The following is a 12,279-nucleotide window of genomic DNA, read 5'->3' as shown; positions in this document are numbered from 1 at the left end:
GTCCGGGATACACCCCAACATACGCCTCATGAAGTTTGCATCATCCCAGTTCGGGGCGTATACGTTCACCAGAACCACCGCCTCCCCTTGCAATCTGCCACTCACCATCACGTATCTACCCCCACTGTCCGCCACTATGGTCTTTGCCTCAAACAGTACCTGTTTCCCCACTACAATAGCCACCCCCCTATGCTTCGCATCTAAACCTGAATGAAACACCTGTCCCACCCATCCTTTACGTAGTCTAACCTGGTCTGTCCGTTTCAGGTGCGTCTCCTGCAACATAACAAGATCTGCCTTTAATTTCTTTAGGTGTGCGAGTACCCGTGCCCTTTTAATCGGCCCATTCAGCCCTGTCACGTTCCACGTGATCAGCCGGGTTGGGGGGCTCTTTACCCCCCCCCCCCCTTGTCGACTAGCCATCCCCTTTTTTAATCCAGCTCCTTATCCGGTTCCCACGTACCCGTATATCCCACCGACGGTGCCCTCCCGTCTCGACCACCCCGCCCCATAACAGCTCCCCCTTCCCCTTAGCAGCAGCAACCCAGTTAACTCCCTCCCCCCCCCCCCCCTCCGCTAGATCCCTCTCTAGCGTAATTACACCCCCCATGTTGCTCCCAGAAGTCAGCGAACTCTGGCTGACCTCGGCTTCCCCGTTTGCCCTCGGCCCCTCACTGTGCGAGGCCCCCTCCTTCCTGCGTCCCTGTTCCCGCCATAATTACCATAGCGCGGGAGCAAAGCCCGCGTTTCCCACTCGGCCCTGCCCCTAATGGCGCAGTTCCCTTCTCCTTCCCCTTTCCTTCCCACCGGCGCCCACAGTTCCCCATACTCTTCTCTCCCCCCCTCCCCCACCACCACCACCACCACGAGGGGAAGAGAGAAAAGTTACAGGATTGAAAAATTAACAAATTGAAAAATCATCCCCCCCCTTCCCTTCCCCTTCCTGGCCCTACATAATCACCCCACCACTTTATCCCAGAAGCTCTTTCTCTCGCCAGACTATTCCAGCTTCTCGTCCACAATGAATGTACACGCCTCTTCTGCCGTCTCAAAGTAGTGGTGCTTCCCTTGGTGTGTGACCCACAGTCTCGCCGGTTGCAGCATTCCAAATTTAACCTTCTTTTTGTGAAGCACCGCGTTAGCCCGTTTGAAACTTGCCCTCCTTCTCGCCACCTCCGCACTCCAATCCTGGTACACGCGGATCACCGCATTCTCCCACCTACAGCTCCGAGTTTTCTTCGCCCATCTTAGGACCATCTCTCTGTCGTTGTAGCGGTGGAACCTCACCACTATGGCTTGAGGTATTTCTCCAGCCTTTGGTCTTCGCGCCAGAACTCGATAAGCTCCCTCCACCTCCAAAGGGCCCGTCGGGGCCTCCGATCCCATTAGCGAGTGAAGCATCGTGCTCACATATGCCCCGAAGTCCGCCCCCTCTGCGCCTTCGGGAAGACTCAGGACTCTTAAATTCTTCCTCCTCGAATTATTCTCCAGGGCTTCCAACCTCTCCACACACCTTTTGTGCTGTGCCTCGTGTGTCTCTGTCTTCACCACCAGGCCCTATATTTCATCTTCATTTTCAGCAGCCTTTGCCTCCACGACCCGAAGCTCCAGCTCCTGGGTCCTCTGCGCCTCCTTTAGCCCTTCAATCGCCTGTAGCATTGGGGCCAACACCTCCTTCTTCAGCTCTTCCACACAGCGCCGCAGGAACTCTTGTTGCTCCGGGCCCCATACCAAACGGCCACCTTCCGACGCCATCTTGCTTCGAGCTTCCCTTCCTTGCCACTGCTCCAAAGGATCCACTGCAATCTGTCCGCTATCCTCTCCTTTTTCCATATATATACGGGGGGATTCCCTTCTATTTCACCGCACAGTGATTTTGGCCGTTACAAATTGCCGTGGGGGCTCCTAATAAGAGCCCAAAAGTCCGTTCCAACGGGAGGTGCCGAAACGTGCGACTCAGCTGGTCATCGCCGCACCTGGAAGTCGTCACACAGATTCTTTAACTCAATGAATGTCACATAGACTAATTCGATGTATAGATAAATGTTACTCAACTCACATATCAAACTCCAGTATCACCCACAGAACAGCTGGCCAGGCTCTTCTCCGGGGGTACTTCACTGGTCTCCGGGTCTGCCTCAGGGTCTTCTTCTGTGATGGTTGTTACCAGGGTTTTCACTCCAGTGTTGTCACTCCCAAGGCTCTGATCTCCTGTAGCTTTATACATTTCGTCCCCTCTAAAATTTTTGATGATGTATAAGACCCTCATGTGGCTGAGGTCATTATTCCCAGAATCTGGACACATCTGTTTCATGTTCCCTATACAGTTTCCCACCTTAACAGTCCTTTGCAACCACAAAAGTCAGGTGTCTCTCTTGCTCTGCGCTGCCTGGGGTTGTCTGGTTTCAACACCCTTTCTCCTTTTCACTATGAAGTTGCTATCTTTTGCTTATGACCTTTCTTATGGCTCTCCATGATAGGTCTTGTGTCTGGAATGGCCTCCTTCTGCATTGTGAGGATTCTATAGTTCTATGGTCCAATTGCCAAATTGCCTCAAGTGTTCATTATTTGAAAAATAATGGGCAGAATTTTACGGGTTTTTTTTCAAAGTGTTGTTTTGGGCAGGAAAAGTGGAGGGCAGCCCACCAGCTCTCTTGACAGCTTGTTCTGCCATATTTTCAAACACTTTGAAAAAAGAATGGAAGAGGCTGGTCCCACAACATCATGCTGGCAGGGTGAGTTCTGAATGAACCCACCCCACCAGCAACCTCGACCTGACAGATCGGGGCGCCCTTGATCTGAAAACAATAAAAATACAAACACATCTATCCCACGGAGAATGCCCCGCCAACGGACACAGGATTTCCCTCCAGGGATCCCCCATGTGCCAGGGGGCAGTGCCAGGGGGTAGTGCCAGGGTGCTGCTTGGGCATGACCCCCTTCCCTTTGGCGACTGTACTTACCTGTGCACCCCAGCAGGTTTTGTGTGGCATTGGTCAAGAGCTGTGTCAACCCTGCAGACATGATCATGTCAGCGGGGTTGGGGGAGGATAGATTTTGTATGTGGGTGGATGATACAGCGGGGAGGCCCACTAATTACATTTAAATGTATAGTAATGGGGTTCTTGATCTTTCATGGTGGGAACATCATTATGTCATTGGCGGGGGTACAAGTGAGCGGGGAAATCCTGTTGGCATGAAAAACATTTTGGGACCCCCCCATCCACCCTTATTGTCCGTCCCGTCGCTTTTCCTGCCTGCCGAAACAGTCCCAGGGGTAACAGAGGCGGCAAAAGCAGGGAGAAGGCGCAGTGAAGGAAGATGTCGAGACCAAGTAAAAAAACGGCCGTGAAAAAAACAGCTGAAAGTCGGTCGGGGAGTGGAAAGGTCACCGCTGGGACGGCAAGGAAAATGGAGGCTGGGGCACCAGAGGAGGCCGCATTGCCCACGGCTGAAGAAATTATTAAGGTGATGGCCGCAGAACTCGAAAGGCAGTTCACAAAACACATGGAGGCGATGAGGAAGGAGATGGGGAATCTATTGAAAGTGCTGGTGGAGGAGGCGATTGACCCGGTGAGGGTGGCGGTATTGAGCGCAGTGGCGGAGGTGCGGGAGCAAGGTGAGGCACTGAAGGAAGTGGAAGAGACATTGTTACAGCACGGCAATCAACTTACCTCGATGGGGAAGGAGATGCAGAAGGTGGTAGAGATCAACAAGGGTCTGCGAGCCAAAATGGACGACTTGGAAAACAGATCCAGGCGACAGAATCTGAGGATTTTGTGGGTCTTCCCGAAGGAGTGGAAGGCCCGAGGCCGACTGAGTATTTTGCCACGATGTTGGCGAAGCTATTGGGGGAGGGTGATGATCCCTCCCGATATGAACTGGATCGGGCTCATCAGTTGTGGAGGCCTGTACCAAAGGAGAGTGAGCCGCCAAGCCTAGTGACTCTGTGTTTTCGTAGGTACAGTGTGAAGGAGAAGGTCCTGTGCTGGGCAAAGCAGAAGCGGGTGATGCAGTGGGCTGGAGCTGATATACGCATAGATCAGGACTTCACGGTGGAGCTGGCGAGGAGGCGGGCTGCCTTCAGCCGGGTGAAGAAGGCACTGTACATCAGTAAGGTGTGGTGCGGCATAGTATACCCAGCTAAGTTGAGGGTGACCTACAAATCCAAGGACTTTTATTTTGGGACGGCGGAAGCAGTGGAGGAGTTTGCAAAGGCAGAAGGACTGTGGCTGAATTGAGAAGTGGTCATGTACTGATGTAGCCTCATGTAACTGTATTTTTTCACTGCTGCGGGTGTATGTGCTAAATGAGCCAACGTTGTTGAGAGATTTTGGTTTACGGGGCAGTGGAACGTGAGTAGTCCTCCATTGCGCCTCTCAACATAGTGACACAGAGTAGGCCTTGAGTTCAAATTAGAGCCTGACCATTCAGCAGCTGTGAAGAGATTCTTCGCCTGAAGCATAATGGAAATGTGGAAAACCGCCCCCCTCTCAAAAAAAAAGCTGCTGATGCAGCCGGGTCACTGTCTGTGGGGAGTCTGCGCGTTCTCCCCGTGTCTGCGTGGGTTTCCTCCGGTTTCCTCCTATAGTCCAAAGACATGCAGGTTAGGTGGATTGGCCCTGCTGAATTGCCCTTAGTGTCCAAAAAGGTTAGGAGGGGTTATTGGGGGTGGAAGTGAGGGCTTAAGTGGGTCGGTGCAGACTCGATGGGCCGAATGGCCTTCTTCTGCACTGTGTGTTCTATGTTGTATATACTTGGACAAGGGAAGAGAGGGGAATTTCACTTGCAATGATGGTTCTTTGGAGCTTGGGTGTGTATGCGGGGTTTATGTGCTAAAGGGGATTTCTTGGTTTTCCTGGGGCTGGGCAAGGGGGAAAGAGACCTGGGCGGGGAGCTCGAGAACAGGAGTGAGGTGGGGGGAGGTGCTGCGGTCATCGGAGCCTGGCAGGATAGGTCCCGATGTGTCTAGCTGGGGTGGAAAGTTAGGCGGAAGGAACGGAGGATGGGGGGAGGATTTTTGTAAGAGGAAGTGGAGGGGGGGGGGGGGGGGGAGGGGGGGGGGGGGGGAGGGGGGGGGGGGAGGGCCTGCAATGCGTGGGTGTCATCTACGGTACTCTTTTGGGGATTGGATGGCATTGAATGTTAGGGGGAGGGGGGGTGGGAGGGACTCTATATGTTAATTGTGACCATAGGTTATTCCTAATTCCTTTCTCTTTTATTTCTCCTTTGTTTGTCCCACCGTGGAAGGGTTTATTCTATTTGATGCTTATATTGTCAGGTGGGCTGTAGTTTGGGGTGGTGGGAGGATGGGATCGTTGTTGTTGATAAGAGAATTGACTTTGTATTTGTTACCGTTTACTGCTTGTGGGTGGGGTGTAAATTCTGGAGAAAATATGAAAACGGAGAATAAAAATATTTTACAAAAAAAAAATCTGTGGCCTCTTATTCTTTTATGAGGGGGAACAGTTTCTCCCTGTCTACTCTGTACAGCTACCTCATAATTTTGAGCATCTCTATCAAATCGCCTTTTAGCCTTTTTCTTTAAAGGAGAACAGTCCCAACCTCTCAAATCTATCCTCATAACTTTTTAAAAAATGATAAATTTAGAGTACCCAAATCTTTTTTTTCCAATTAAGGAGCAATTTAGCGTGGCCAATTCACCTACCCTGCACATTTCTTCGGGTCGTGGGGGTGAGACCCACGCAGACACGGAAAGAATGTGAGAATGTGCAAACTTCTCATGGACAGTGACCCGGAACCGGGGTCAAACCCGGGTCCTCGCCGCCATGAGGCAGCAATGCTAGCCACTGCGCTGCACTCATCTATCCTCATAATTGAAGTCTCGCATCCCTGCAACCATTCTTCCAAACCTCTTCACCACTCTACAATGGGTTCACATCCTTCCTATGATGTGGCACTCAGAGCTGTACAGAATATTCCAGCTGAGATTTGCTTAGTGTCCTGTATAAATTCAGCATGACCTCCTTGTCCTGGAGGTGATTCACACTCACCACTGAGATCCAGGTATTACCCGCACTGATGAGGGAGCTGGCTAGGCTTCAGTCACTCTATATGGATATCTTCCTCTCTGAGATCTGGATCTTCTTTCCGCGATGGTTGTTCTTCTTTGCTGAGCTCCGAGCTCAGGGTCCTCCCCCTTCAATGGTTGTTCTGAGCTCTGCATCCTCCTTCTGTAATGGTGGTTCCCGGGTTGTAACACTTTCTTTTTTCCTTTCATGTTCCAAGAGCCCTTCTCTTAAACAGAATCAGTAAAGTGATCAACCACACACAACATGACCTGAATTGCCTCTGTCAGGTTTCAGTTCCGGGCTCACAAGATGTCCTCAGTTGGCACTTTTCCTGTTATATTCACCTGTCACACCTGCCTAACTTATTGCCACGGAATCTTTATTGTCCAGTTTAAAGGTGCCTTGGCTTAATAGCTTATTCTGTAATGCACAAGTCCCTCACTATTGCACGACAGTGTTAGCCTAGCTTATGTATTCAAGTTTCAAGAAGGGGAAGAAAGGTACTCAACGTCGCCCTCATCCCGATGGCCACCTTTGTGTGAAGCTGTGTGTAACCCTTGGAAAGTAAATACAAAGTGTTATTACATGCTTATCTACCTGTACCCTGGTATTGCGAAGGACGGGTCCGGCCACGTTGCCGCTGAATGCTCCATTCAATTGTACCATGCGGTACCTCCTATACCTTGTCGAAAGGTTTATGCAGAAAAATGCATTTGACCACATGCGTGTCAGGCAGTGGTCTGCACGTAACATCCTAGAGGCCATGTCAGGTGGGACCTGAGCAGGATGTCAAAGTCATTTGGCAGAGGGGCAGCACGGTGGCGCAGTGGTAGCACTGCAGTCTCACGGCGCCAAGGTCCCCGGTTCGCTCCCAGCTCTGGGTCACTGTCCGTGTGGAGTTTGCACATTCTCCCCCTGTTTGCGTGGGTTTCACCCCCACAACCCCAAGATGTGCAAGGTAGGTGGATTGAACATACTAAATTGTCCCTTAATTGGAAAAAATGAATTGGGTACTCTAAATTTTTTTTAAAAAAAAGCAATTTGGTAGAATGCCTCATCACCAGAACTTTCGAACAAGCACCAAGACATAGCTTGGCTTTCAGTGAGGATGGCACACCCAGATATAACCTTCCTACACACCCGGAGTCTTACTCTGCACGTTGTCCTCGATATGACTGTGATGGAGAAGAGACTATTGTCCACATGCTTCTGGAATGTGCCTTTGGAAAGATCTGGAGAGAGATGCAGTGGTTTTTGTTGAAATTCATCCAGAACAGTTCTGTGACCAGGACTTTGTGCTCTACAAACTGTTTTCAGGGACGCACACCGAACATCAAGCAGCTGGATAACCAGCAACTTGCTGAAAGATGCTCTTTCTGGATTCGAAATGAAATGAAAATCGCTTATTGTCACAAGTAGGCTTCAAATTAAGTTACTGTGAAAAGCCCCTTTTGCCACATTCCGGCGCTTGTTCGGGGAGGCTGGTACGGGAATTGAACCGTGCTGCTGGCCTGCCTGGGTCTGCTTTAAAAGCCAGCTATTTAGCCCACTGTGCTAAATCAGCCCCTAATATTCCAGTGCAAAGCGATGTCCCTGACTGTGTGTTGCAGACTGGCACATTCCAAAGCCCAGGACAACATGCTGAGGGATGTACTAAAGCTTGGTGTGTCCGCTGCAGAGGCGCAATGGGGGAAGGTCGGTGTCTAAGACCTTTCAGCCAAAATACTGAAGACGCTGTATGCCTGACATGGAACGGGCAACACGGTAGCACAGTGGCTAGCACTGTTGCTTCACAGCTTTCGGGTCCCAGGTTCAATTCCCAGTTTGGGTCACTGTCTGTGCGGAGTCTGCACTTTCTTCCTGTGTCTGTGTGTGTTTCCTCCCGGTGCCCCGATTTCCTCCCACAAGTCTCGAAAGATGTGCTGTTAGGTAATTTGGACATTCTGAATTCTCCCTCTGTGCAGGCGCCGGAATGTGGTGACTAGGGGATTTTCACAGTAACTTCATGGCAGTGTTAATGTCAGCCTACTTGTGAGAATAAAGATTATTATATTGTAAATATCAAGGGTATTACTTTGCAGTGAGACCCCTCAAGAGTGGAATATACTGCATGGAGGCAAGTTGAACTTTATTGCACTTTCTGTGATGTCAAGTCAAAATGTACTTTTACAAATATTATGAATAAAGTATATTTTTGGGGGAAAAGTCTCAAAAATGGCAGCAGGGTGACATAGTGGTCAGCACGCTCTCCACGTGTCGGTGTGGGTTTCCTCTTTGTCCACTGGTTTCCTCCCACAGTCCAAAGATGTGCAGGTTAGGTGGGGTTACGGGGTTAGAGCAGGGAGTGGGCCTAAGTAGAGTACTGTTTTAGAGGTTTGGTGCAGACTCAATGGGCCAAATGACTTCCTTCTGCACTGTAGGGATTCTATGAACATTCTGTAGGGAATCTTTGAACATTCTATGAATGGAATTTGAATCCATGATCTTACATCTCGGATGCAAAGATGCCTGAACCAAGATTGACTTGTACATATATTATGAGGCAATAGGTTTATTTACTTATCTACAAATGGGAAGAGAAATATTATTTATATTCCATTCTTCCCAAATGTTCTTTTTTAAACATTAAGGGGCAATTTAACATGGCCAATCTACCTGGCCAGCACATCTTTTGGGTTGTGGGGCGAAACCCATGCAGACACGGGGAGAATGTGCAAACTCCACACGGACAGTGACCCAGAGCCGGGATTGAAACTGGGACCTCGGCGCCATGAGGTAGCAGGGCTAACCCACTGCGCCACCATGCTGCCCTATTCCCAAATGTTCTTAAATGGCAAGTGTCACTCATCTGAAGGAAAAATCCTGTCCACATCCGACATTCAGATGAACACATTTTTCAGTAGGGCTGTCATGAATATCAATCAGGATGAGGAAAGCTCCTGTAGCTTAAAGGCACTGTGGTCAAACCTGACACCACCACCCTGGCTAAAACTAACTTAGCACAGACCAGAGATTGAAACTAGACCATTTTGTTTTCTGTGACTTCAGTAGCACTGCAGACTGAGTACTTTATCCACTAACCCCAATGGGCACTCCCACTTAATTCACGTTGCTACATCAGGAACTATGATGATCCTGGAGCAGACCCCAACAGTGGCTAGGATACTGGACAGAAACGACAATATATTATTTTCATTTTGTAAGACTGTGAGGAAAGGATATCTCGCTCCAGGAGTGAGTTCACACAAAATAGGTATATTAAAACAAACTTTATTACTAACACAGTATGAAAATATCATTAACATCACACAGGAAACTAGCTACAATTACTCTATAAACAATTCTACACAATACAGAGGCACAATAACCCTTAACTGCTATCTTTATTTCCACTCATACAACAAAACCATCTCAGGTCCCAATCCACTTTTAAATACAGTTAGCACTCAGAAATACTTGCTTTCTAGAGATGCATTGGATACTTCACTTTGTGAAAGAGAGATCTTTTGGGACTGCTTGAAAAAGAGAGACCTGACACCCTGTGAGAATAATGCAGAATCTCTGACTGTATTTCTTCTGAAACCTTCTCACTCACCTTCCAGCCAAAAACTAACTCTGAAAAACCTCAACACCCATCTGCTTCAACGCTGGCTCTTCCCATTAACTACATTAGCTTGCTGAGCTAAACACAATGTCTCTAATTAACAGCTCCGCAGGGAATCCTCTTAATATAAATAAAAGTCCATTAGCCCAAACTTTTACGATGCTCTAATTGCACCTCTGGCTCCAAAACACCTAGCTGTCTTTTAAACCAGGATTTAAAAAAACATGACTGCAGCAGTCATACACACACTCTCCCAGTTCAACCCTTACTGCACCAAATACATACAATAAAACATATCTGAAATTCCTACATTCATCTCACGAACTCATGCCAGAAAATATTCTACCCTCTGTTTTCACTAATTGACCATAGTCATTCAGCTTTGCTGTGTCTGTTCTCACAAGTCTGAAGAGGAATCCCGGACCTCTGAAACAAAATAACTGTTAAGACTCATGAATGCACTTTTGTGGGCAAATGGAGGAGTAAAGTATTTTTGTTTAGTTATCACTGACATCACAAAATGACCAGTTTGGAACACTTTGATCGTCTGAGGAGAATGAGAATCAGCAGAAATGCAAACAGCCAATTATCAAAGCAACAGGTTAGGGTTGATTGATGTTTTTCTGTTCTAATGTCTTCCAATGGAATTCAGCAGGAAAGACAAAACCACTTACTTACTTGTGATGATTCAGTGATGTCACATTTTAGCCAAATGATGCAAACATGGGGCGTGATTCTCCGCTCCCGCGCCGGTTGGGAGAATCCCCTGGTGCGCCATTTTTCCCCGCGACGCTGGTCCGACGCCCTTCCGCGATTCACCCAAGCGGCGAAAACGGCCCCGTCGGGCTCTGTGCGGCGCAGGTCGGAGAATCGCCCAGGACACCCAAAATGGCGATTCTCCGCTACACCCGCTATTCTCCGGCCCGGATGGGCCGAGCGGCCTGCCCAAAACGACGGCTTCCCGCCGGCATCATCCACACCTGGTCTCTGCCGGCGGGAACAGCGCAGGGACGCTGGGGGGGCGGCCTGCGGGGGGACGAGGGGGGTTCTTTCACCGGCGTCGGACTCAAAAGAGGTCTGGCCCGCGATTGGTGCCCACCGATCGGCGGGCCGGCCTCTCTGAAGGAGCACCTCCTTTCCTCCGCGCCCCGCAAGATCCATCCAACATCTTCTTGCGGGGCGGCCTCGGGGAGGACGGCAACCGCGCATGCACGGGTGACGCCAGTTATATGGCGCCGGCCGGGTCATTTAAGCGGCACCGCCCGGCGCGTGTTGATGACGCTGCTTTCATGACACGCCCCCCGAGTTTCTCGCGGCCCCGATCCTAGCCCATTTTGGGGCCCTGAATCGGTCGAGATCAGGGCCGTTTCGCGCCGTCGTGAACCTCGACGGTATTCACGACGGCGTTGGCACTTAGTCGTGGGAGCGGAGAATCGCACCCATGGTGTGAGGGACTACGACGTCACACTGTATATTTTAATAAAATATATATAGATATGCTGGTTAAAAGCAAATTACTGCAGATGCTGGAATCTGAAATGAAAGAGACAATGCTGGAAAATCTCAGCAGGTCTGGCAGCATCTGTTGGGAGAGAAAAGAGCTAAAGTTTTGAGTCCAATGACTTTTTGTCAAGGCTAACAAACAGAGAAAGTGGGAAATATTTATACTGTGGAGTGAGAATGAAAGATGAGTCATAGCCACAGAAACCAAGGGAAACGGCTAATAGCCACAGAAACCAAGGGGAAAGAGTGCTAAAGGCAGTCCCCAGAGAGAACAAAAAATGTGAAAGGCCAAACAGCAGAGAAACTAACATCAGAGGATAAACTGTGACAGATGTAAATGTGGGGGGAGGGGAAGGGGGAAGCAAAGGGGAGAAGGGGTAAGGCAAGGTGGATAAGATGCGGGGGGGGGGTTATATATTAAGAAAGTCAAGAAAGAAAGAAATGGTAAAAGACATTTAAAATGAAATTAGAGGAAAACAAAGGGGTTGAGGTGGGGTGGAGCTAATCATTTGAAGTTGTTGAATTCGATGTTGAGACCGGAAGGCTGTAGCGTGCCTAACCGGAAGATGAGACGTTGTTCCTCCAGTTTGCGTTGAGCTTCACTGGAACATTGCAGCAGGCCAAGGACAGACATGTGGGCATGGGAGCAGGGTCATTTGTTAAAATGGCAAGCAACGGGAAGGTCAGGGTCCTGAATGCGCACAGACTGAAGATGCTCAGCAAAGCGATCACCCAGTCTGCGTTTGGTCTCTCCAATATAGAGACCACATTCGGAGCAGCGAATGCAATAGACCAGATTGAAAGAGGTGCAAGTGAAACGCTGCTTAACCTGGAATGAGTGTTTTGGCCCTGGGATGTTAAGCATGGAAGAGGTAAAGAGGCAAGTGTTACACCTTCTGCGATTGCATGGGAAGGTGCCATGGGTGATGGGAGAGGTACTGGGTATGGTGGAGGAGTGGACTAGATTATCTCGGAGGGAACGGTCTCTGCGGAATGCTGACCGAGGGAGTGAAGGGAAGATGTGTTTAGTGGTGGCATCACGCTGGAGTTGGCGAAAATGGTGGGGGATTATGCTTTGCATACGGAGGCTGGTGGGATGAAATGTGAGAACGTAGATCTGCTCGTTACTATTTCTAAAAA

The sequence above is a fragment of the Scyliorhinus torazame genome, chromosome 2, assembly GCF_047496885.1.
Source record: "Scyliorhinus torazame isolate Kashiwa2021f chromosome 2, sScyTor2.1, whole genome shotgun sequence".
Classification (NCBI taxonomy): Eukaryota; Metazoa; Chordata; class Chondrichthyes; order Carcharhiniformes; family Scyliorhinidae; genus Scyliorhinus; species Scyliorhinus torazame.
The sequence above is the reverse complement of the archived record's forward strand: the minus strand, read 5'-3'. Positions refer to the sequence as shown.